This window comes from Bos javanicus, chromosome 23 (genome assembly GCF_032452875.1).
Source record: "Bos javanicus breed banteng chromosome 23, ARS-OSU_banteng_1.0, whole genome shotgun sequence".
Classification (NCBI taxonomy): domain Eukaryota; kingdom Metazoa; phylum Chordata; class Mammalia; order Artiodactyla; family Bovidae; genus Bos; species Bos javanicus.
The window spans coordinates 281898-309490 of record NC_083890.1 but is presented as its reverse complement, the minus strand read 5'-3'; the positions used below and the strand labels follow the sequence as shown (position 1 = coordinate 309490).

The window sequence follows — 27593 nt, the reverse complement described above, 5'->3', positions numbered from 1 at the left end:
AATTATTTGATAATAGCCATCTAATAACCACTGGGACCAATCAAAAGCAGATTGTCTTGGAATTACAATACCCTCATTTTTCACAATGATGTAAGGAAACAATAATATATGCTTTGCAGTTAGCCATTTAATACTTTAAACTAATTTCTCTTTGGTTTTGTAATGTATTTCTGGATATATGTTTCCCTAATTTGTTTTAGTTTGACTAATGCACAAAAGGAGGCAGTTTTAAATGTTTTGATTGGGGTTGACCATATTGTTAAATAAAATTTTAAAAATCCACTACTGTGGGTATCCAAGAATGGATTGTATGTGAAAGGAAAATTATAGATCAGGAACATGATGGTGTTCCTTGCAGTTCCTAATGTCATAGTGATGTCTCCAGCCTCTTACATAGAGAAAATATTTTTTGTTAGCTCTATATTTTCTGACAATACATGAAGGAATGAAGAATATAAATACTGGGTTGACCAATATGTTCATTCAGCTTTTTCCATAACATCTTATGGAAAAATCCAAACAAAATTTTTAGCCAACCCAATGTCTAGAGAGCAACATTTAGGAGATTTAAGAGCCCTTAGGCAAAACCACCATTGTAAATTATTCTCTAGGAGTATCCCTGAAAAGAACTTTGAAAGAAAAATAGTTTTACAATTCACTGTGTTTTACCCAATATATCAGTTGGATTTTCTTGTGACTCACACCATTGGCATGATTCTTTAGAGAGGTCAGAGTGATGCCTGTATAAATATCATTTGTTGGCTGATGGAAATACTTTGTTAAGTAATAGGAAAAATGTTGATGGATATATGCTACTTGTGCCCGTTATCTGTTATCACCATTCTCACATTGTATTAGGATTCTTAATTTTTAGTCAGACACATGGTTGCTCACAATAAATACAGCTGGGTGTGCAAAAAAAAAAAAAAATGTTTTGGGAAAGAAAAGTCAGGCTTTACTTTTCTAATAAAAACAACAACAACAACAAAATCAGAGCCCTCCAAAGAAAAGGCTTAACATTTTAATCTTTGGCTCAATCTACTATATTCATTCAAATTGATGGAAGCTTGGGGCTGGTGACTGGGATGACCCAGAGGGATGGTATGGGGAGGGAGGTGGGAGGGGGGTTCAGGATGGGGAACACGTGTACACCCGTGGTGGATGCATGTTGATGTATGGCAAAACCAATACAATATTGTAAAGTAAAAATAATAATAATAATAATAGTAATAAAATTAAATAAAAAACAAATTGATGAAAGGCATTTATCAAATACAACTAAATTAATAAATATCAATTTGACTCTATCTTTTTCTAATCATATTTCTTTTTTTTTATTGCCTTTTGGCTACATATATAATCATATTTCATATGATTCATATGAATTCATATGATTCATATGATTCATATATATTCATATGATCATAATCATATTTTTTTATTGCCTTTTGGCTACATAAATAATCATATTTCTTATGTACTATTTAGAATATATGGAAATTAAGTTGATTTATTTATAAAATATTAATACCATATATGACATTATGTGTACATACATAACTATTTATATGCAGTTATACTTTAAAAATGTTTAAGGTAATATTATCACAACAGCTCTATGATGAAAATGGCAAATTTTCCTATCCTCATTTTAAAAATGAGGAGATAATACTTCAAAGGGTTAAAAGGTCTGTGCAAAATCATATGATTTGATCTGCAACATTTACCTCTCCAAAATAAATAACAATTTTTTTTTTTTTTTTTTTTGCTAAGTGACAGTACCCACTCCAGTGTTCTTGCCTTGAGAATCCCAGGGACAGGCGAGCCTGGTGGGCTGCAGTCTATGGGGTCGTACAGAGTCGGACACAACTGAAGCAACTTAGCAGCAGCAGTGTCCAGTGATGGAAGAGATCAAGTTGTATGAGAGAACACTACTCATGTGAAGTAATTATTAACATATCTTAATAAATTCCTACTTAACCAAAGAGGAGAGCATGGCAACCCATTTCAGTATTCTTGCCTGGAGAATCCCCATGGACAGAGGAGCCTGGAGGGCTGCAGTCCATGGGGTCACAAAGAGTCGGACAGGACTGAGCAACTAAGCACACTTAATCAAATGTCTTGAGATAGAAGTATTGGGCTTCCCAGGTGGCTCAGTGGTAATCAATCCACCTTTCAGTGCTGGAGATGTGGGTTTTTATCACTGGTCTGGGAAGATCCCCTGGAGAAGGAAATGGTAACCAACTCCAGTATTCTTGCCTGAGAAATCCCATGGACAGAGGAGCCTAGAGGGCTACAGTCCATGGGGTCACAAGAGAGTTGGACACAACTTAGCAACTAGACAACTACAACATTTATATATATAAATATTTACTCAGAACTTTAATAATTAACATTTATATGACTTCTCCTTAAAATATGCCATAGTACTGAATACTTTACAAAACAGCCTTTGGTTTCTGATACAATGACATTGTTCAAGAGCCTAATGAATATGAAGATGTATAGTGAATCTGTAATATTGAAATTAATAATTTTTCTGATTTTAACTGGAAGAAGATGGAATTGAAATTAAGAAAAATCAATGGAAACCTTCTCATTTTTATTTATAATAGATCAAGATTTTGACTCCATTTCTTTACCATCTGTGATTATAAGAAATTCAATAGAAAAAAAATGTGTAATTATTGTACCACTAGATAAGTATTAGCATAACTGTGGCCATCATTGTCTTACATTATTCTCTCTTATTTTTACTGGAATTTATGAGCATTGGATAACTGAGATTTTTAAATGCCTGTGAGTTGAAAAATCTAATTTTGGCTTGGTCTACAAAGACCAAAAAAAGTCACAGCAAATTCCTAATTTGAAAACAAGAAACTGTTTTGAGGGAAAGATCCCAGAACATTTGAGTCTAAATTAAACATTTGATCAGTTAAATTGATCTTGATTTAATTTTAAGCAATTTCATTTAACTGTGCAAAGAGTTGGGTTTCTTCCTAAGAGTTTAGACATCTAGAAAGATTCTGCTATTTGGTCCAATTTATCTCCATCCACTTTATTGTAAAAGTGTATAGAAAGGATCAAGAAATATCTATTTGTCACAGGTGCATTGTTGAAATATACTAGCTCCTTTTCCTATATGCTAATGATAGCTTATAGTGAAGTGTTGGATTTGTGATCTCTGAAGAAGATTTAGCTGTGGGACCAGTGACCAGGCTTGATCACTCAAGAGCTTTTGTGTAGCAGAGTTTTATTAAAGTGAAAAAGGGACAGAAAAAGCTTCTGACATGGATATCAAAAGGGGATGGAGAGTGCCCCCCTTTGCTAGTTTAGCAAGCTCTTTTATGTCTGTTAATAAAGCTATTAATTGGATAAGAGAGACACCTCATGGTGACGAAGTTTCACCTGTTTCCTCTCCCACAACACACACGTTTGAGATAGGATGATACGAGGTGTGTCATCCCCCAGCCATAAAACAATTGATATAAATACTGGTTTGTTGAGCTAGTATCAGCCAAAAGTTAGTCCTAGGTGGAACCATTTTGAAGAAAGGCAAATTCCAAAGTAAATACATAGTTTCATTAACATAGCTTAAGAAAAACATTTCCAGGTTTGAGAAAAGTTAAGTTCAGGTGGAACCAGGTGTCATCATGGCAACACAGAATTTTTAGAGAAAAAAATCTGACACTTGTAGTTTGTTTCCTCCTGCCGCTTAAAGGAGAGAGAAAAAATGTCTGACATTTGCCACCTGTTTCCTCCATTTGGATACCCCTGGCCTTCCTGCCTGTTACCCTCTTACTAACATTACTGAGGGTCTTAGATTTACTCAGTTTCAGGTCAAACCTCATTTCTGAATTTGATATGAATTCCTGAATTCTTGCTTCTGTGGTCAGATAGCTGGAGTCTGTTATACACTTCAGGTTGTGGTGTGCTCAGAACCTTGTATATTTCTGATGCACTACTGAGATCAGGAAATGTACTTTTTGTTAAGTGTAAATAGCTATTAAAATATTAGGGCAAATTATGTAAATAAGATATGGCACAAAAGTTGTAAATAGTGAAACAAATACGTGTGTTTGTGATGAAATGATCCTTGCTGCCTCCCTCCCCAAATTTAAAGGAAAGAAATGCCTAGAAATGCAGAATAAATGAGAGATGACTTTATGTCTGTGATGTTCACACAAAAGTAGTAAAATTTCAATATGCTGTCACTTTTCTAGAACATGTATTTATTTTTAAAGATAGATTATTTGACATTAAAATGAAGTCACTCAGTCATGTCTGACTCTTTGCGACCCCATGGACTGTAGCCTACCAGGCTCCTCAGTCCATGGAATTTTCTGGCAAAAGTACTGGAGTGGGTTGCCATTTCCTTCTCCAGGGGATCTTCCCAACCCAGGGATCAAACCCTGTTCTCCTGCTCTGCAGGCAGACACTTTACTGTCTGAGCCACCAGGGAAGCCCCCATTTTGGTAAATATCCGTTGGGCATTATTTCCTTCCCTATTTTGGCTAAACGTGCTTTTAGCATGTTAAAATACAAATGTTTTATTTGTTTTCTAATTAAACTTCATTATTACTATAGTAGAAATGTACCTTACCTCTCAAAGTAACCATGATTTTTAGCATTAATACATTGCTGTGTTCAGTCTATTTTATAGAAATTTTATAGAAATGATACCTACCTAAATTCTCAAATGATTTTTATTTATAACTAATATTTATATTGTTAATAAGATGACAGACAACACAAAATATAACTGTTCCCAAATATAGTACTTGTTTTGTTTATTTTTAATTGTCTTCAATGTACAAATGAAACTCAGAAGCACCCTATGGAACTCCTGGGCACAAAAACCCTCCTGTGTCCTCTTTTCTGGATTATAGGAAACAGGCTTCATTGAGCCTCCGTGACCTTCCCTGAGTTTCAAAGGCTGGTTTAAACAGATGCTAAAAATGGAAGGAAATGCTGAAAAACAATGAATAATGCAATAAATGAAATTAAAAACACTCTGGAGGCAACAAATAGTAGAATAACAGAGGCAGAAGATAGGATTAGTGAATTAGAAGATAGGATGGTAGAAATAAATGAATCAGAGAGGATAAAAGAAAAACAAATTAAAAGAAATGAGGACGATCTCAGAGACCTCCAGGACAATATTAAATGCTACAGCATTCGAATCATAGGGGTCCCAGAAGAAGAAGACAAAAAGAAAGACCATGAGAAAATTCTTGAGGAGATAATAGTTGAAAAATTCCCTAAAATGGGGAAGGAAATAATCACCCAAGTCCAAGAAACCCAGAGAGTCCCAAACAGGATAAACCCAAGGCGAAACACCCCAAGACACATATTAATCAAATTAACAAAGATCAAACACAAAGAACAAATAATAAAAGCAGCAAGGGAAAAACAACAAATAACACACAAGGGAATTCCCATAAGGATAACAGCTGATCTTTCAATAGAAACTCTTCAAGCCAGGAGGGAATGGCAAGACATACTTAAAATGATGAAAGAAAATAACCTACAGCCCAGATTATTGTACTCAGCAAGGATTTCATTCAAGTATGAAGGAGAAATCAAAAGCTTCTCAGACAAGCAAAAGCTGAGAGAATTCTGCACCACCAAACCAGCTCTCCAACAAATACTAAAGGACATTCTCTAGACAGGAAACACAAAAACGGTGTATAAACTCGAACACAAAACAATAAAGTAAATGGCAATGGGATCATACTTATCAGTAATTACCTTAAATGTAAATGGGTTGAATGCCCCAACCAAAAGACAAAGACTGGCTGAATGGATACAAAAACAAGACCCCTACATATGTTGTCTACAAGAGACCCACCTCAAAACAGGGGACACATACAGACTGAAAGTGAAGGGCTGGAAAAAGATTTTCCATGCAAATAGGGACCAAAAGAAAGCAGGAGTAGCAATACTCATATCTGATAAAATAGACTTTAAAACAAAGGCTGTGAAAAGAGACAAAGATGGTCACTACATAATGATCAAAGGATCAATCCAAGAAGAAGATATAACAATTATAAATATATATGCACCCAACATGGGAGCACCGCAGTATGTAAGACAAATGCTAACAAGTATGAAAGGAGAAATTAACAATAACACAATAATAGTGGGAGACTTTAATGCCCCACTCACACCTATGGATAGATCAACTAAACAGAAAATTAACAAGGAAACACAAACGTTAAACGATAAAATAGACCAGTTAGACCTCATTGATATTGATAAGACATTTCATCCCAAAACAATGAATTTCACCTGTTTCTCAAGTGCACATGGAACATTCTCCAGGACAGATCACATCCTGGGCCATAAAGCTAGCCTTGGTAAATTCAAAAAAATAGAAACCATTGCAAGCATCTTTTCTGACCATAATGCAGTAAGATTAGATATCAATTACAGAAGAAAAACTATTAAAAATTCCAACATATGGAGGCTGAAAAACACATTGCTGAATAACCAACAAATCACAGAAGACATCAAGAAAGAAATCAAAATTTGCATAGAAACAAATGAAAATGAAAACACAACAACCCAAAACCTGTGGGACACAGTAAAAGCAGTCCTAAGGCAAGAGTTCATAGCAATACAGGCACACCTCAAGAAAAAAGAAAAAAGTCAAATAAATAACCTAACTCTACACCTAAAGTAACTAGAAAAGGAAGAAAAGAAGAACCCCAGGGTTAGTAGAAGGAAAGAAATCTTAAAAATTAGAGCAGAAATAAATGCAAAAGAAACAAAAGAGACCATAGCAAAAATCAACAAAGCCAAAAGCTAGTTCTTTGAAAGGATAAATACAATTGACAAACCATTAGCCAGACTCATCAAGAAACAAAGGGAGAAAAATCAAATCAATAAAATTAGAAATGAAAACGGAGAGATCACAACAGACAACACAGAAATACAAAGGATCATAAGAGACTATTATCAACAATTATATGTCAATAAAATGGACAATGTGGAAGAAATGGACAAATTTTTAGAAAAGTACAACTTTCCAAAACCCGACCAGGAAGAAATAGAAAATTTTAACAGACCCATCACAAGCATGGAAATTGAAACTGTAATCAAAAATCTTCCAGCAAACAAAAGCCCAGGTCCAGATGGCTTCACAGCTGAATTCTACCAAAAATTTAGAGAAGAGCTAACACCTATCCTGCTCAAACTCTTCCAGAAAATTACAGAGGAAGGTAAACTTCCAAACTCATTCTATGAGGCCACCATCACCCTAATACCAAAACCTGACAAAGATCCCACAAAAAAAGAAAACTACAGGCCAATATCACTGATGAACATAGATGCAAAAATCCTTAACAAAATTCTAGCAATCAGAATCCAACAACACATTAAAAAGATCATACACCATGACCAAGTGGGCTTGATCCCAGGGATGCAAGGATTCTTCAATATCTGCAAATCAATCAATGTAATACACCACATTAACAAATTGAAAAATAAAAACCATATGATTATCTCAATAGATGCAGAGAAAGTCTTTGACAAAATTCAACATCCATTTATGATAAAAACTCTCCAGAAAGCAGGAATAGAAGGAACATACCTCAACATAATAAAAGCTATATATGACAAACCCACAGCAAACATTATCCTCAATGGTGAAAAATTGAAAGCATTTCCTCTAAAGTCAGGAACAAGACAAGGGTGCCCACTTTCACCATTACTATTCAACATAGTTTTGGAAGTTTTGGCCACAGCAATCAGAGCAGAAAAAGAAATAAAAGGAATCCAAGTTGGAAAAGAAGAAGTAAAACTCTCACTGTTTGCAGATGACATGATCCTCTACATAGAAAACCCTAAAGACTCCACCAGAAAATTACTAGAACTAATCAATGACTATAGTAAAGTTGCAGGATATAAAGTCAACACACAGAAATCCCTTGCATTCCTATACACTAATAATGAGAAAACAGAAAGAGAAATTAAGGAAACAATTCCATTCACAATTGCAACGGAAAGAATAAAATACTTAGGAATATATCTACCTAAAGAAACTAAAGACCTATATATAGAAAACCATAAAACACTGATGAAAGAAATCAAAGAGGACATTAATAGATGGAGAAATATACCATGTTCATGGATTGGAAGAATCAATATAGTGAAAATGAGTATACTACCCAAAGCAATTTATAGATTCAATGCAATCCCTATCAAGCTACCAACAGTATTCTTCACAGAGCTAGAACAAATAATTTCACAATTTGTATGGAAATACAAAAAACCTTGAATAGCCAAAGCGATCTTGAGAAAGAAGAATGGAACTGGAGGAATCAACTTGCCTGACTTCAGGCTCTACTACAAAGCCACAGTCATCAAGACAGTATGGTACTGGCACAAAGACAGAAATATAGATCAATGGAACAAAATAGAAAGCCCAGAGATAAATCCACGCACATATGGACACCTTATCTTTGACAAAGGAGGCAAGAATATACAATGGATTAAAGACAATCTCTTTAACAAGTGGTGCTGGGAAATCTGGTCAACCACTTGTAAAAGAATGAAACTAGAACACTTTCTAACACCATACACAAAAATAAAATCAAAATGTATTAAAGTTCTAAACATAAGACCAGAAACTATAAAACTCCTAGAGGAGAACATAGGCAAAACACTCTCTGACATACATCACAGCAGGATCCTCTATGACCCATCTCCCAGAATATTGGAAATACATGCAAAAATAAACAAATGGGACCTAATTAAACTTAAAATCTTCTGCACAACAAAGGAAACTATAAGCAAGGTGAAAAGACAGCCTTCAGAAAGGGAGAAAATAATAGCAAATGAAGCAACTGACAATCAACTAATCTCAAAAATATACAATCAAGGGGGGAAGGCACCAAGATGGCGGAGGAGTAGGATGGGGAAAACACTTTCTCCCCCACAAATTCATCAAAAGAGCATTTAAACATCAAGTAAATTCCACAAAACAACTTCTGAATGCCGGCAGAGGACATCAGGCACCCAGAAAAGCAACCCAACTCCTCGAAAGGAGGTAGAAAAAAATATTAAAGACAATACAAGAGACAAAAGAGGGAGGGACGGAGTTCCGTCCCGGGAAGGGAGTCTTAAAAAGAGAGAGGTTTCCAAACACCAGGAAACCTTCTCACTGCCGAATCCGTGCCGAGCTTTGGAAGCACAGAGGACAACATAACAGGGAGAAAAAATAAATAAACAATTAAAACTCGCAGATTGCGAGCCCTACAGTAACTCCTCCAGCGGAGAAGCAGCGCAGACGCCTGCATCCGCCATTAGCAAGCGGGACCTGGGCAGGGAGGCGCGGCGTGGGCTGCATCGCTGAGAGTAGAATCTGGCCTGAATACCCTGAGCACTATCTGAGCGAAATAATTTGGGCTAGCAAACCAGACTGTGGGATATCTACCATGCGAAAAGCCAGCCCTAACCTAAGACACTGCCAGCCCGCGCACGGAACAAAGGACTAAACAGAGGTAGCCGGCTGCAAACCTTCCCCCTCCCGTGACAGGCAGCCAGAGCCGGAAGGGGGCAATCGCAGCCCCAGAGAGACATTATCTATAAAACTGGCTTCTTTGCTAACTAAAACTTATTGGGGGTCTGGACGGTCAACATCTGCCTGAGAAGGTGCGCCGGTTTTACACCCAGATAACCAAGTGGCGGGGAGGCGATAAGTCGCAGCATTGGCGCTCGCCAAACACCTCATCACCTGAGCTGCTCGGACCTGGGAAGAGCACAAAACGCAGCCCCAACTGAGTCTGCGCCTCTGAGGACTACCTGAGTGCCTGAACCTGAGCGGCTTGGACCTGGGAGGTGCATGCAACCCAGGGCCAGCCTCGGATTGTTCCCGGCGGAACAACCTAGAGCCTGAGCAGTGTGGGCAGGGAGGCTACACGCCCCGTGAGCAGGGGCAGACCCAGTGTGGCTGAGGCACTGCGAGCGCACGCCAGTGTCATTTGTTTGCAGCATCCCTCCCTCCCTCCCCATAGCGCGACTGAACAAAGAGAAGAAATACAGCTCCACCCACCAGAACACCGACACAAGCTTCCCTAACCAGGAAACCTTGACAAGCCACCTCTACATACCTACACACAGCGAGGAAACGCCACAATAAAGAGAACTCCACAAACTGCCAGAATACAGAAAGGACTCCCAAACTCAGCAATTTAAACAAGATGAAGAGACAGAGGAATACCCAGCAGATAAAGGAACAGGATAAATGCCCACCAAACCAAACAAAAGAGGAAGAGATAGGGAATCTACCTGATAAAGAATTCCAAATAATGATAGTGAAATTGATCCAAAATCTTGAAATTAAAATGGAATCACAGGTAAATAGCCTGGAGACAAGGATTGAGAAGATGCAAGAAAGGTTTAACAAGGACCTAGAAGAAAAAAAAAAGAGTCAATATATAATGAATAATGCAATAAATGAAATTAAAAACACTCTGGAGGCAACAAATAGTAGAATAACAGAGGCAAAAGATAGGATTAGTGAACTAGAAGATAGAATGGTAGAAATAAATGAATCAGAGAGGATAAAAGAAAAACGAATTAAAAGAAATGAGGACAATCTCAGAGACCTCCAGGACAATATTAAACGCTACAACATTCGAATCATAGGGGTTCCAGAAGAAGAAGACAAAAAGAAAGACCATGAGAAAATACTTGAGGAGATAATAGTGGAAAACTTCCCTAAAATGGGGAAGGAAATAATCACCCAAGTCCAAGAAACCCAGAGAGTCCCAAACAGGATAAACCCAAGGAGAAACACCCCAAGACACATATTAATCAAATTAACAAAGATCAAACACAAAGAACAAATATTAAAAGCAGCAAGGGAAAAACAACAAATAACACACAAGGGAATTCCCATAAGGATAACAGCTGATCTTTCAATAGAAACTCTTCAAGCCAGGAGGGAATGGCAAGACATACTTAAAATGATGAAAGAAAATAACCTACAGCCCAGATTATTGTACCCAGCAAGGATCTCATTCAAGTATGAAGGAGAAATCAAAAGCTTTTCAGACAAGCAAAAGCTGAGAGAATTCTGCACCACCAAACCAGCTCTCCAACAAATACTAAAGGATATTCTCTAGACAGGAAACACAAAAATGGTGTATAAACTCGAACCCAAAACAATAAAGTAAATGGCAACGGGATCATACTTATTAGTAATTACCTTAAACGTAAATGGGTTGAATGCCCCAACCAAAAGACAAAGACTGGCTGAATGGATACAAAAACAAGACCCCTACATATGTTGTCTACAAGAGACCCACCTCAAAACAGGGGACACATACAGACTGAAAGTGAAGGGCTGGAAAAAGATTTTCCATGCAAATAGGGACCAAAAGAAAGCAGGAGTCACAATACTCGTATCAGATAAATTAGACTTTAAAACAAAGGCTGTGAAAAGAGACAAAGAAGGTCACTACATAATGATCAAAGGATCAATCCAAGAAGAAGATATAACAATTATATAATATATATCCACCCAACATGGGAGCACCGCAGTATGTAAGACAAATCCTAACAAGTATGAAAGGAGAAATTAACAATAACACAATAATAGTGGGAGACTTTAATACCCCACTCACACTTATGGATAGATCAACTAAACAGAAAATTAACAAGGAAAAAAAAAAAAAAACATGTATCTATAAAGTTCACTAAAGCAAAGCACAGTAAAATGAGGTATGGCAATAAAAGGCGTTAAATTTATCAAATAAAAAAAAATAAAGTGCTGAAAAATTAAAGCTGTCAATTCTGTAATAGATATTCATTGAAGGTATCTTTTGAAATGGGGGTGAAAACACCTTCAGAGAAATGAAAGCTAAGGAAGCATGCACGAGCTATAAAAAATGATAAAGTCCTTTATGAATGATGATAATATCAAAACAAAACTTGGAAATACAGGAAGGAGTAAAGAGCACTACGAACAGTCAATACATGGATAAACATTAGAAACTATTCTCTTTTCTTAATTTCTTCATGGTAAACTATCAACATTATATTGGGAAATTTTTCAGAAAAAAAAATAAATAAATAAGCAGGGTGACAAAAAAAAAACACTCAATTAAGAAAGGATAGTCTTTTAAATAAATGATACTGAAAAAACTGTATATTCACATAACAATAAAGATACTGGACCCCTGTCATATACCACTCACAAAAATTAACTTGAAATGGATCTAAGGTTTAAATGTAAGGTGAAACTGCAAAACTCCTAAAGGAAAACATATGGGAAAATCTCTCTGATGTTCATCTTGGCAATGAATTTTTTGAATATGACACTAAAAGCATAGGCAACATAAATAAAAATCAACAAGTAATACTATACCAAACTAAAAAGCTCTGCACAGCAAATAAAATGATCAACAAAATGAAAAGCAATATATATATATATATACATATATATATATATATATATATATATATATATACAAGCAACTCCTACAGCTCAATTCCAGAAAAATAAATGACCCAATAAAAAAATGAGCCAAAGAACTAAATAGACATTTCTCCAAAGAAGACATACAGATGGCTAACAAACACATGAAAGGATGCTCAACATCACTCATTATCAGAGAAATGCAAATCAAAACCACTATGAGGTACCATTTCACGCCAGTCAGAATGGCTGCGATCCAAAGTCTACAAGTAATAAATGCTGGAGAGGGTGTGGAGAAAAGGGAACCCTCTTACACTGTTGGTGGGAATACAAACTAGTCCAGCCACTTTGGAGAACAGTGTGGAGATTCCTTAAAAAACTGGAAATAGAACTGCCTTATGATCCAGCAATCCCACTGCTGGGCATACACACTGAGGAAACCAGAAGGGAAAGAGACACGTGTACCCCAATGTTCATTGCAGCACTGTTTATAATAGCCAGGACATGGAAGCAACCTAGATGTCCATCAGCAGATGAATGGTTAAGAAAGTAGTGGTACATATACACAATGGAGTATTACTCAGCCATTAAAAAGAATACATTTGAATCAGTCCTAATGAGGTGGATGAAACTGGAGCCTATTATACAGAGTGAAGTAAGCCAGAAGGAAAAACACCAATACAGTATACTAACACATATATATGGAATTTAGAAAGATGGTAACAATAACCCTGTGTATGAGACAGCAAAAGAGACACTGACATATAGAACGGTCTTATGGAGTCTATGGGAGAGGGAGAGGGTGGGAAGATTTGGGAGAATGGCATTGAAACATGTAAAATATCATGTATGAAATGAGATGCCAGTCCAGGTTCGATGCACGATACTGGATGCTTGGGGCTAGTGCACTGGGACGACCCAGAGGGATGGTATGGGGAGGGAGGAGGGAGGAGGGTTCAGGATGGGGAACACATGTATACCGGTGGCGGATTTATTTTGATATTTGGCAAAACTAATACAATTAGGTAAAGTTTAAAAATATAAACAATAGTGCAGCCTTGGGGCAAGTCCCTGGTCCTCCCTCAGGGGATACACATAGCAGTATCTTTGAGCTCTTTGGTAGAACGAAAGCCCTCACTGAATGGAAATTGTTAAATATTTGATGAAGCATTCTTCATTGTAGAGGTCACGGTTTCCTCATCGTCACCTGACACCAGATGGTCCCTAGACTGAAGGAATGCAGGCCCTCCACAGCACCCTGACCATCATCATCAACTTTGCCCCTTGACTATAAAGCTCCTAGCAAACCCCCTATGTTGGACACACAGTTTTGAAGGCATTACCCCATATTGGCCCCCTTTGCTTGGCAAAGAAATAAAGCTATTCTTTTCTACTTCACCCAGAACTTTGTCTCTGAGTTTTAATTTGGTGTCATGGTACAGAGGTCAGTTTCAGCTTCAAATTTTGGTACCAACATGGGGCTGACTTGGAGATGGCCCAAGAAAGGTCCCCTGGTTTGATCAGATGCTCAAATGTTTTCTCCATGCCAGCCTCTTTCAAGAGAGTCAGGGGTAGGAGAATTCCTTTAGAGGCTAGATCACTTGGGACCTTGCCTGTAAAGGCCAAGTCCCAGTCATACCTTTGCCTTGAGGACACTCACTCTTCCTCCTGCCTTACTCAGCCTAAAATTTCTACTCGAGGAATTATTTTAGGGAAGAGGAAGGATGGTGTCTATGTCATGACACCTCTGCCAGAATCTGGGTAAATCCCCTGGTATGTATTCCAAGGCCCCTTTGAGCTTGTACCTCTGAGGAACTTTTGTTTTCATACTGGGAACATTCAGTTCCCATCTGGGGATTTTCTGTTTTGGAAATCCCATCTGTAAGGTGCTGCTAGGAAATAGCAACCAATTGCAATATTCTTGGCTGGAAAATTCCAACGTACTGAAATATTCTTAACAGAGGAGCCTGGTGGGCTAAAGGCCAGGGGGTTGCAAAGAGTAGGACACAACTAAGTGCACTCATACACACATGCAAGGTGCTGCTTGTACTAAGGTCATGGGTTTATTTGGACTTGGACGTGGCCACTCTGAACTTTGTGCTGTCTTTTTCTACTGTAAGTGTTCTGTCTGCTGGTGAGAGTTTTGGTTTTTCTCAGTTTGCATGTGAGTGTTTTTGATCACATATGTGAAGTACTTCTTCAGTTATATCTGATAGCTCCCTAAGGAAGATTATGACAGACTGTTCTACCTATAGCTATGAACCTATAAATATGGAACACAATGTGACAACAATATTCTTCAGAATCCAGAAAAACTTCATTGAGATGAAACAATGAGATCTACATTTGTCTCGTAGCATGTGCCTTTGTCTTTGCATAATAATGAAGTTAATTTGTAAATGAGCTCTATTTAATTGGCTTAAAAGTAAGTGCTTACAAATTAAGTCTAATTATTTAGAAAACTTGCCAAGAGGAGTTTCAGGCCCACATAATGTAGGAAATATTCAGTATTGAATCCATATCTGCTATTAAATGTAGATTATTAGTTTATCTTATCAATATATATTATAACTAGGTTTACTGAAGTTCAATAAGTTTATGTTACTTCTGCTGCAATATTTGTTAGCAGAAAAAAAGAAATAAGTTGGTTTGATATAGATTAAATGAAAATAAAATAAGGACTTCGGGGTGAGCTCTTAAGGAATAACTATTTTAGTAATGTCTACTTAAGAATAATCTCCCCAGATATTTGGTAGTTTAAAATTCAAAGTTGTGCTAAATTAAGTTAAATGATGGAAGTTTATTTAAAAAGTAAGTCATTTCCAAATAAAATAAGATGAAACATTTAACTGAAACATTTAACTGCTGAATATGGGCTTCCTTTTACAGAGAAACTAAAGGTATTTAGAACTATTGATGAATAATATGTTTGGTACCACCCTGAGATGTTCTCTATGAGAAAGCATTTCTCTATGAGAAAGTATTGATATTTATGTTCAGTCTACAGAGTGCTGATATAGAAGACAATTCATGCTTGCTTATAGAAAGTAGGATGTGTTTTTTTCAGTAAAAGAAGGTATGAGGAATGAAATCCCATTGCATTTAGGAAAAAGAAAGTGAGTCTGTCTTGGAGTTGTTTGGTTTTGGATGAACAATGAAAAGGCTAGTATGGATGCAGAAAGTGATAGAGGTTTTGTGGAAAGTGGATCTTGAAAAGAGTTTCATGTATGGTTGAGACTGGCCAAGTTTAGAATAAACTTAATTGAGTAAACAAATTTTAAAAATAAGCTCATGCACAGCTTGAATTTGGCTTTTATTTGTTAAGAAGAAAAGTTTTCTTAAAATGTTAAGCTACTTCTGATAAGATCTTAAGTTTCTCTGCCTTTGAGTAATATGTATTTGCTTTTGAAATCTGTTCATGGATTCTAACAGTTTTGACCTCCAGCTAATTTTGAGATGCTAAATTTGTGGCCCCCAAGTCACCTCAAACAAAATTATTTAATTGCTGTTTTAAATTACATAGAATTCTTAGAAGTCTAGTATGTCCTGATAAAATGTTATCTGTCATAATTCTAGTTATTAAAAAAAATTATCACAGCAATTACTAAGATTCTTTTGTCTCTGATAATGAGTGATGTTGAGCATTTTTTCATGTGTTTGTTAGCCATCTGTATGTCTTCTTTGGAGAAATGTCTATTTAGTTCTTTGGCCCATTTTTTGATTGGGTCATTTATTTTTCTGGAGTTGAGCTATAGGAGTTGCTTGTATATTTTTGAGATTAGTTGATTGTCAGTTGCTATTATTTTCTCCCATTCTGAAGGCTGTCTTTTCACCTTGCTAATAGTTTCTTTTGATGTGCAGAAGCTTTTAAGTTTAATTAGGTCCCATTTGTTTATTTTTGTTTTTATTTCCAATATTCTGGGAGGTGGGTCATAGAGGATCCTGCTGTGATGTATGTCAGAGAGTGTTTTGCCTATGTTCTCCTCTAGGAGTTTTATAGTTTCTGGTCTTATGTTTAGATCTTTAGTCCATTTTGAGTTTATTTTTGTGTATTGTGTTAGAAAGTGTTCTAGTTTCATTCTTTTACAAGTGGTTGACCAGATTTCCCAGCACCACTTGTTAAAGAGATTGTCTTTAATTCATTGTATATTCTTGCCTCCTTTGTCAAAGATAAGGTGTCCATATGTGCGTGGATTTATCTCTGGGCTTTCTATTTTGTTCCATTGATCTATATTTCTGTCTTTGTGCCAGTACCATACTGTCTTGATGACTGTGGCTTTGTAGTAGAGCCTGAAGTCAGGCAAGTTGATTCCTCCAGTTCCGTTCTTCTTTCTCAAGATCGCTTTGGCTATTCGAGGTTTTTTGTATTTCCATACAAATTGTGAAATTATTTGTTCTAGCTCTATGAAGAATACTGTTGGTAGCTTGATAGGGATTGCATTGAATCTATAAATTGCTTTGGGTAGTATACTCATTTTCACTATATTGATTCTTCCAGGCCATGAACATGGTATATTTCTCCATCTATTAATGTCCTCTTTGATTTCTTTCATCAGTGTTTTATAGTTTTCTATGTATACGTCTTTAGTTTCTTTAGGTAGATATATTCCTAAGTATTTTATTCTTTCCGTTGCAATGGTGAATGGAATTGTTTCCTTAATTTCTCTTTCTGTTTTCTCATTATTAGTGTATAGGAATGCAAGGGATTTCTGTGTGTTGACTTTATATCCTGCAACTTTACTATAGTCATTGATTAGTTCTAGTAATTTTCTGGTGGAGTCTTTAGGGTTTTCTATGTAGAGGATCATGTCATCTGCAAACAGTGAGAGTTTTACTTCTTCTTTTCCAACTTGGATTCCTTTTATTTCTTTTTCTGCTCTGATTGCTGTGGCCAAAACTTCCAAAACTATGTTGAATAGTAATGGTGAAAGTGGGCACCCTTGTCTTGTTCCTGACTTTAGAGGAAATGCTTTCAATTTTTCACCATTGAGGATAATGTTTGCTGTGGGTTTGTCATATATAGCTTTTATTATGTTGAGGTATGTTCCTTCTATTCCTGCTTTCTGGAGAGTTTTTATCATAAATGGATGTTGAATTTTGTCAAAGACTTTCTCTGCATCTATTGAGATAATCATATGGTTTTTATTTTTCAATTTGTTAATGTGGTGTATTACATTGATTGATTTGCGGATACTGAAGAATCCTTGCATCCCTGGGATAAAGCGCACTTGGTCATGGTGTATGATCTTTTTAATGTGTTGTTGGATTCTGATTGCTAGAATTTTGTTAAGGATTTTTGCATCTATGTTCATCAGTGATAGTGGCCTGTAGTTTTCTTTTTTTGTGGGATCTTTGTCAGGTTTTGGTATTAGGGTGATGGTGACCTCATAGAATGAGTTTGGAAGTTTACCTTCCTCTGCAATTTTCTGGAAGAGTTTGAGCAGGATAGGTGTTAGCTCTTCTATTATCAGAGAAATGCAAATCAAAACCACTATGAGGTACCATTTCATACCAGTCAGAATGGCTGCGATCCAAAAGTCTACAAATAATAAATGCTGGAGAGGGTGTGGAGAAAAGGGAACCCTCTTACACTGTTGGTGGGAATACAAACTAGTACAGCCACTATGGAGAACAGTGTGGAGATTCCTTAAAAAACTGGAAATAGAACTGCCTTATGATCCAGCAATCCCACTGCTGGGCATACACACTGAGGAAACCAGAAGGGAAAGAGACACGTGTACCCCAGTGTTCATCGCAACACTGTTTATAATAGCCAGGACATGGAAGCAACCTAGATGTCCATCAGCAGATGAATGGTTAAGAAAGTAGTGGTACATATACACAATGGAGTATTACTCAGCCATTAAAAAGAGTACATTTGAATCAGTTCTAATGGGATGGATGAAACTAGAGCCTATTATACAGAGTGAAGTAAGCCAGAAAGAAAAACACCAATACAGTATACTAACGCATATATATGGAATTTAGAAAGATGGTAACAATAACCCTGTGTACGAGAGAGCAAAAGAGACACTGATGTATAGAACAGTCTTATGGACTCTGTGGGAGAGGGAGAGGGTGGGAAGATTTGGGAGAATGGCATTGAAACATGTATAATATCATGTATGAAACGAGTTGCCAGTCCAGGTTCGACGCACGATACTGGATGCTTGGGGCTAGTGCACTGGGACGACCCAGAGGGATGGTATGGGGAGGGAGGAGGGAGGAGGGTTCAGGATGGGGAACACATGTATACCTGTGGCAGATTCATTTTGATATTTGGCAAAACTGATACTATTATGTAAAGTTTAAAAATAAAATAAAATTAAAAAAAAAAAAGCTTAACATTCAGAAAATGAAAAAAAAAGATTCTTTTGTCAATTACATTGAGACTAATGTTTAATCATGACCTTTTAAGTCTTTTTGTGATTTATACACAATTATTGTTATGCTCTGATAAATCTCAGATTATACTGGAGAACTGGGTAAGAAATTAAAGACTCCTAAGGGAAAATTTGATGGCTTCATTAAAAGTTAACTAGAGGATTGGTTGAGTGAATTGGTGAATACGGTTTTAATGTTTATAGGTTTTATCTGAAATGTTACTGGTTTTGATCTTTTTTTGTTGTTGTTGTTGTTGTTATTTTGTTTTGTTTTTTAGGTATAGGGAAGACCTTACCCTCATGTTGGTTATGATTTATAGCAAGTTTTAAAACTACATTTGTGGGTAAAATTAAGGATTTTTTTTTTTTCTTTTTTCTCCACCTGGTCCCTCCAGAAATTGGAGACTTTTGGATTCTGAGAAGCCTAATCAGCTGCATGGGAAAGACTGTCTCTCTCCTGTTCATGTTTAGAATTCTCAATATTTTGGGGACCTCTAGAAAAGAAAACTCCGCTGAGGTGGAGCCTGATGTCAGGTTTTTGGCTTGGCTTTCTTGGCTTTGAGAGGCCTATTGGGAATTCAGTCTGAGACTCCTAGAGTTCTACCACAGCCAGTGTGGAAGAGACTTTATGGTCAATTGACCAGACTTATTTTGCAAGCAGATGAGTTCTGATTAGCTGTGTTTGGTTGAAATGAGAGCAATTTCAGAGAAAATAACATGTTTCAGTGGGTGTGTGCCAGGGACCAGCCCCAGCTGATCCAGGGTATTCGAAGGGGAGACGGCGTCGGTGACCTATTCAAATGGTAATTAGAGATATAAAGAGTAATAGAATGAGGATAGCTCAGTAGGAAAATTCAGTGGAGAAAAGAGGCTGAGTAGCTTGGTTTACGCGGAAAATCAATATAACCCGTGACACCAGGTTAGCTCTGACCACGGAGGCCGCAGGCGCCCTCTCGAATAGCGGAAGGTGCCCCACCTTAGACACCTTCTTGAGTGGGTCTTAGAAGCCCAGGCAAATAAGTGGTTGCAGAGGATATCCACGCTCCAGATGGAGACTTCAACCAGAAGTTAAGGGGAAGAATGACATGGGGAGACCAAGCATTGGTGAGCAAGGCCCGTAGCTTTATTTTTAACAGGGGCTTATATACCCTAAGTTACACATAGAGGATAATAGGGGATGCAAAGTCAGCAGTCTTATCAAAAACCAGGGTTTCTTTCCTGCAAATTTATCGTATACAAATGGTTCAGGTGATTTACATCACCTTCTGGCCAGAAGGCCTACTAACATTTTATGACTCTTGACAAGGACTTATTAACAAAGACTTATTTTCTCTAAGAGTAATTATTTTAAGGTTTGGCACCATCTTCCTAAGATAAAATTGCATTCCTATAGGGCAGATGTGTAATGGGTTTACAACAAAGAAAAGAATTTATTACCTTAAGGGTCTAAAGTTACTAACACCGAGGCCACTACTTATTTTTTCTACATACCACTATTAATTAACACATATTCAAGGATACAATTCAGAGGATGTGAAAACTTGGCAACAAGCATTGGCTCATAAATGAAATCCTTTACTAGTTTATTCTGACAGTTTCTAACTCTCTGAGAGGCTCTAAACTATTTGAATATCTTAAGTTTCCCGTGCCTCTCGAGGCTGGGAGACTGTAAACAATCGTATGCCTAGCTGTAGGAGTCCGAGTAAACTTGTCAGGCGAGTTAGAGAGCCATCTGAGGGGTTTGGATTTAAACACTCCTAATTGCCCAGGAACTTTATTAATTGAAGCTGTAAGTTAACTCTTTGACAGAGAGAGCGAGATGGTGGTGGGGGACAGCCCCCAGTAAAGTCAGAGGTGAGAGCACAAAGCAATAAAGTAGGCAGACTCTGTTTTTTGGGGGGAAGATGCTCGAGAATATCTGGGGAGACTCCCGAGGCTCGATCCCGCCTTTGAGTATGCCGAGCCCCCTTCCTCATGACCTTTGTCACAAGTGGAATGTTTCTCGCCGGCTCCCAGCAAGTGTGAAATTCTAATTCTCTTTATTGAGGTCTGTATTATGGCATCTGGTCCCATCACTTCCTGGGAAATAGATGGGGAAACAGTGGAAACAGTGGAAACAGTGTCAGACTTTATTTTTTGGGGCTCCAAAATCACGGCAGATGGTGACTGCAGCCATGAAACTAAAAGACGCTTACTCCTTGGGAGGAAAGTTATGACCAACCTAGATAGCATATTCAAAAGCAGAGACATTACTTTGCCAACAAAGGTCCCTCTAGTCAAGGCTATGGTTTTCCTGTGGTCATGTATGGATGTGAGAGTTGGACTGTGAAGAAGGCTGAGTGCTGAAGAATTGACACCTTTGAACTGTGGTGTTGGAGAAGACTCTTGAGAGTGTCTTGGACTGCAAGGAGATCCAACCAGTCCATTTTGAAGGAGATCAGCCCTGGGATTTCTTTGGAAGGAATGATGCTAAAGCTGAAACTCCAGTATTTTGGCCACCTCGTGTGAAGTGTTGACTCATTGGAAAAGACTCTGATGCTGGGAGGGATTGGGGGCAGGAGGAGAAGGGGACGACAGAGGATGAGATGGCTGGATGGCATCACTGACTCAATGGACGTGAGTCTGAGTGAACTCCAGGAGTTGGTGATGGACAGGGAGGCCTGGCATGCTGCAGTTCATGGGGTCACAAAGAGTTGGACACAACTGAGCGACTGAACTGAACTGAACTGAATTCACTAAAATTTACTTCCCAGATAGTTCCTTGTTGCTATATTTTTGAAACGTTTGAGTTATTAAAAAGATACTCTAAATTTGTATCTGAAACTTATCTCAGGATTCTACCTGTGAATGAAGGTCAGATGGTCCATGATCTGTAGCCAAAAGATTAATACTAGGTAATTTAAATTTAAAGGTTCACTAATATTGAGGACAATTAAACCACACTACGGATAACCGGCCTAGTGACACTAAGAAATTGGGCTGGGTGCCTTATTGAAAATGACAATATACAATTTATCTTAAAGGATTGGTACAGATCAGACTAAGTCAAATGGCCTGGAATATGCTGCTGCTGCTGCTAAGTTGCTTCAGTCGTGTCTGACTCTGTGCGACCCCAGAGATGGCAGCCCACCGGGCTTTCCCATCCCTGGAATTCTCCAGGCAAGAACACTGGAGTGGGTTGCCATTTCCTTCTCCAATGCATGAAAGTGAAAAGTTAAAATGAAGTCACTCAGTCGTATCTGACTCCCAGCGACCCCATGGACTGCAGCCTACCAGGTTCCTCCATCCATGGGATTTGCCAGGCAAGAGTACTGGAGTGGGGTGCCATTGCCTTCTCCGTGGAATATGCTAGACTGCACCTAATGTAAGTTCTTGATTTAAATTTAAATTTGATTTAAATTCTTAATTATGACCTTACTAATACTGCTAGCTATATTATTTTTATATTGTTTTACAAAATTGTTGTCTCTTGTGTTACCAAATGTGTGACTGAGGGTGTATAGTTCCATATGAGATTAATAATTGTAATAGTGTAACTGTAGATATGGAAAGAAGCAAAAAGAGAAAATATTATCCTAGATCGTAAGAGACAGGTGGCCTGGAGACCTTTGGCTACCTGGACCTTAATAAAACTTAGTTCAGTAATAGGCCACTGAGTGGCCTATCAACAAATCTTTGTCAGATCTGGGAGTGAGCATTCCTAGCACCACAGTATGAAATAGTCATGAATGCCTCCCAAGTCCTGGTTGAATTTATAACCCTGAAGGGGCCCTGCCAACTGAAAAATAGCACTTGCCATCCACCTCTGCAAGGATTAAGTCAATGGCCACTGCAGCCACTGACCTTCAAGACCCCCTGAATGGAGTTCAGGGTGGAGGTCAAGAAAGAGACACTCATACTCTGGGAATAACTGGCAGAACAGGCCTTGAGATGGTGAGAAATTTCAGAAGATTTTATGAGCCCAATTTTTATATCTTATCATACCCAGAAAAACACTGAAACCTTAACAGTGACATATGCTTTGGACATTAAGGAGAAAAATGCAATTAAAAGTCAAAAAATGAAGTTAATGATGGTTCAAACAGTCAAGGTAAAACTAGGTGGCTACTGTGAATTTTCAGGCACATTCTTGTATTGCTGAGGACTTTAATTTTCTGAACTGTGTCAGAATAGGGGATGGCACCAGACGTTGTCAAAGCAGCACTTGCTTACAGATGGCAGTTGTAACCTTACTCTTTCAAGGTCTCCTAACAACTATAAAAATTTTAGACGATAAAATTGCTTTAGATCAGGTATTAACAAGAAAGGAGATGGGTAGTGACTGATAAATTCTGTTATGTATATATTAATACCATATCAGAAGTTAAAACCTACTTGGGAATAGTTAGACAACTGGCACAAGTCTCCCTTGATGTGCCAGGTCCTAACTGGGTTTCAGGCTAATTCTCCCTGATTCCAAAGAGAATGAAATCTATTTTGCTTATTAAAATCCCAGTTGTCATTCCTCCAACAACTACTAATTTGATCTGCTGCACAAAATTTGTGGACCAAGGGATTGAGATATTAATCATTCAAGACTCAGATCCAGGACTTGGTACTCAGATATATCTAATTTGATATCCATTCCCTTACTCCCCAATTTTAGTCAGGACTAATCCCCATTTCAAGCTCCCCAGATAGCACACTGATAAAGAATCCACCTACAAATGCAGGAGATGCAGGAGATATAGGTTCTATCCATGGGTCAGGAAGATCCCCTGGAGTAGGAAATGGCAACCCCTCCCACATTCTTGCCTGGAAAATTCCATGGACAGAGAAGCTTGGCAGGCTACAGTCCATAGGGTTTTAAAGAGTTGGACACAACTGAGTACAACACAGCACATGCCCTAATTCAACAGGAAATAATCAGAGTGATTGTTGTCCCATTCGCTGAAAGATTGGGAAAAGGTTAAAAGGGGCAATTGACAGCAAGTCTACTAAAACCAAGTTCCTCTGCTGAGTTTGTGATTAATGTCTCTATCTAAAGTAATTATCCCCTTTCTTGTCCAGTACTTGTTCTCTTTAGGATTGAAAGATATCAAAGAAAAGTGAGGATTGAAGACAAACAAGACATTCTGGGGCTCACTGGCACAAAAGCCTTTATGTGCCCCCCTGTTTTCTTGTGTGCACAAAATAAGATTTAGCCTCCATGTCCTTCACTGAGTTCCAATGGGCAGGTGCTAACCAGGGAAGGGAAAGAATTCAGAGACAAAGGAGGAGCAGCCGGAAAATAATAGTGCAGCCTTGGGGCAAGGTCCTGGTTCCCCTTCAAGGGATTGCTGTTGTTCAGTCACCAAGTAATGTTCGAGACTTCATGACCACATGGAGTGCAGCATGCCAGGCTTCCCTTTCCCTCACCATCTCCTGCCATTTGCCCAAGTTCATGACCATTGAATTGGTGATGCCATCCAACCATCTCATCCTCTGTTGCCATCTTCTCCTTCTGCCTTCAGTCTTGCCCAGCATTAGGGTCTTTGCCAATGAGTCAGTTATTTACATCAGGTGGCCAAAGTAGTGGACTTTCAGCATCAGTCCTCCCAAAGAGTATTCAGGGTTGACATCCTGCCAGGAGCTGGCCTAAGGACCTCCACCCGTGGCAAAGGTCATGAGGAAGGAGGCTCGACATATGCAAAGGCAGGATCGAGCCTCAGGAGTCCCCCTGGAAATTCTCGAGCATCTATCCCCCAAACCAGAGTCTGCCTACTTTACTACTTTGTGCTCCCACCTACACCTCTGACTTTACGGAGGGCTGTCCCCCACCACCTCTTTCAGAGAAGGAGTTAACTTAGAGCTCCAGTTAATAATAATTCCTGGGTGTGATAGGAGTGTTTCAACCTACAAACTCCTCTGAAGGTTCTCTAGCCTGCCTGACAGGCTTGTCCGGCCACATGTGATTGCTCACAGCCTCCCAACCATGAGAGGCACGAGATGCTTTAAACCTTATAAAAACAGGTTCTTTAGAGAAGTTAGAAAACTATTATCATAAGTATAGTGGGCCGATTAGAAATTGTGTTGGTGAAGGGTTTATCATTTGTTGAGCCAATGTTTACTGCTAAGTCTCCACATCCCCTGCCCTTATACACATTAATGAATATATAGAAGAAATAAGTATTAACCTTTGATATTAATCACGTTAGACCTTAGGCTAAGCAAATTCTTTCCTTAATTAAAACCCACTACACCCTCACCCTATAGGAATGTAACTTTATCTGGTACCTTCGGAAGGTGGCATCTGTTTTAAGAATAATTACCCCTGGAGAAATAAGTGTTCTGGTTGACTGACCACTGTCACAAGGAGAGGGTCATAAATTGTCAGCAGGCCCCCTGGCCAGAAGATGATGTAACACCCCTAAGACCTCTGTATACATCTGTATGAAGCACCTGACTTTAATAAAAATCAGGACTGCTGACCCCATGTGACTTTTGTATAACACCTCAGTGTATAAAAACAGACTCTGGAAAATAAAGAATTGGGGTCAGTTCCTCGAAATACTGGTCTCCCCATGTCGCTCTCTCTCAAACTCTGGCTGAGTTTCCATCTGGAGCGTGGAGCCCGCCAAGCTTACTAATTTTGCCTGGGCTTCTAAGATCCGACCGGGGAGGCCTCAGTGTCTCCTCTCCTTCAGGAGAACGGAAGGACACCTGCGGCCTACGTAAGTGGTGCAAGCTTCTTGTCTTGAAGTTTTTTTGGTTTCCCGCGTAAACCAAGCTACTCAGCCTCTTTTCTCCACTGAATTTTCCTGCTGAGCTATCCTCATTCTATTACTCTTTATGTCTCTAATTAATATCTAATTAAAGCCAGTGTATTCGCCTATGCCGTCTCTCCTTTGAATTTCCCTGGATCCACTGGGGCTGGACCCCAGCAACATCCTTTAGGATTGATTAATTTGATCTTGCTTTCCAAGGTACTCTCAAGAGTCTTCCCCAGCACCACAGTTTGAAAGCATCAGTCTTCAGTGTTCTGCCTTCTTTATTTTCCAGCTCTCACATCCATATATGACTATTGAAAAGACCGTAACCTTAACTAAATGGACCTTTGTTGGCAAAGTGATGTCTTTGCTTTTTAATGCAATGTCTATGTTTGTCATAGCTTTCTTTCCGAGAAGCAATTGTCTCCAAATTTCATGGCTGAAGTCACCATCCACAGTGATTTTAGAGACCAAGAAGAGGAAATCTGTCACTGCTTCCACTTTCCCCCCTTTTATTTGCCAAGAAGGGATGGGACAAGATGATCTTAGTTTTTTGTTTTGTTTTGTTTTGTTTTTTTTTAATATTGAGTTTTAAGCCAATTTTTTCACTCTCCTCCTTCATGCTCATCAACAGTCTCTTTAGTTCCTCTTCACTTTATGCCATTAGAGTGGTATCATTTGCATATCTGAAGTTGGTTGTATTTCTCCTGGCAAACTTGATTCCAGCTTGTAACTCATCCAGCGCAGCATTTCTCTTGATGTGCTCTGTGTATAAGTTAAATTAAGTGACAACAACACAGCCTTGTTCTACTCCTTTCTAAATCCTGAACCAGTCAGTTTTTCCATACAGGGTTCTAATTCGTGCTTCTTGACCCACATACAAGTTTCTCAGGAGACAGGTAAGATGATCTGGTATTCTCACCTCTTTAAGTGTTTTCCACAGTTTGTTATGATCCACAGAAAGGATTTAGTGTAAACAATGAAACAAAAGTAGATGTTTCCTGGAATTCTCTTACTTTCTCTATGATCCAGTGAATGTTGACAAGTTGATTTCTGGTTTCTCTTCCATTTCTAAACCCAGCTTGCTCATCTAGAAGTTCTCGGTTCATGTAATGCTGAGCCTCGCTTGGAGGATTTTGAGCATAGTCTTACTAGCATGGGAGATGAATGAAATTATCCAGTGCAATTGTCAAAAAACTGCCCTTCTTGGAAATTGGTATGAGTATTGACCTTTTCCAGTCCTGTGGCTACTACTGGGTTTTCCATATTTGTTGACATATTGAGTGCCACCCTTTAATAGCATCATCTTTTAGGATTTTAAATAGCTCTGCTGGAATTCCATCACCTCCACTAGCTTTATTGGCAGCAGTGCTTCTTAAGGCCTTCTTGACTTCACACACCAGAATGTCTGGAGAGACTACAAGATCATTCTTATCTGGGTCATTAAGATCTTTTTTGTACAGTTTTTCTGTTTATTCTTTCCATCTCATCTGCTTCTATGAGGTCTCTACCATTTCTGTCCTTTATTTGCCCATCTTTGGATGAAATGTTCCCTTGATATTTCCAATGTTCTTGAAGAGATCTCTAGCTTTACCTTTTCTGTTGTCATCCTCTATTTCTTTGCATTGTTCATTGATGAAGACCTTCTTGTCTCTTCTTGGCATTCTCTGGAACTCTGCATTTAGGTAGGTGTACCATTCCCTTTCTCCCTTGCTTTTCACTTCTCTTCTTTCCTCAGCTGCTTGTAAAGCCACCTGAGATAACAACTTTGCCTTCTTGCATTTTTTTTCCTTTGAGATGATTTTGTTCACTGCCTCCTGTAAAGGATTATTAACTACTGTCCATAGTCCTTCAGGCACTTTTTACTAGATCTAATCTATTGAATCTATTTGTCACCTCCATTGTATTTTCATAGGGAATTTGATTTAAATCATACCTGACAGACCTAGTGGTTTTCCCCACTTTCTTTAGTTTCAGCATGAGTTTTGCTATGAGTAGCTGATTATCTGAGCCAGAGTCAGCTGCAGGTCTTATTTTTGCTGACTGTATACAGTT

General features: G+C 38.3%; 1 protein-coding gene across 3 annotated transcripts in view; it reads left to right on the top strand.

Moving 5' to 3' along the window:
- Positions 1 to 27593, top strand: part of KHDRBS2 (KH RNA binding domain containing, signal transduction associated 2) — a 750813-nt gene that overhangs the window by 678987 nt on the left and 44233 nt on the right. For 2 of the 3 annotated variants that reach the window (XM_061397773.1, XM_061397769.1), the window contains one exon: positions 1774 to 5718. The exons of the other annotated variant lie outside the window; for it this stretch is intronic. The gene's annotated coding sequence lies outside the window, so the exon portion shown is untranslated. Of the gene's footprint in view, positions 1 to 1773; positions 5719 to 27593 lie in introns of those variants that run through there. 3 annotated transcript variants of the gene reach the window in all.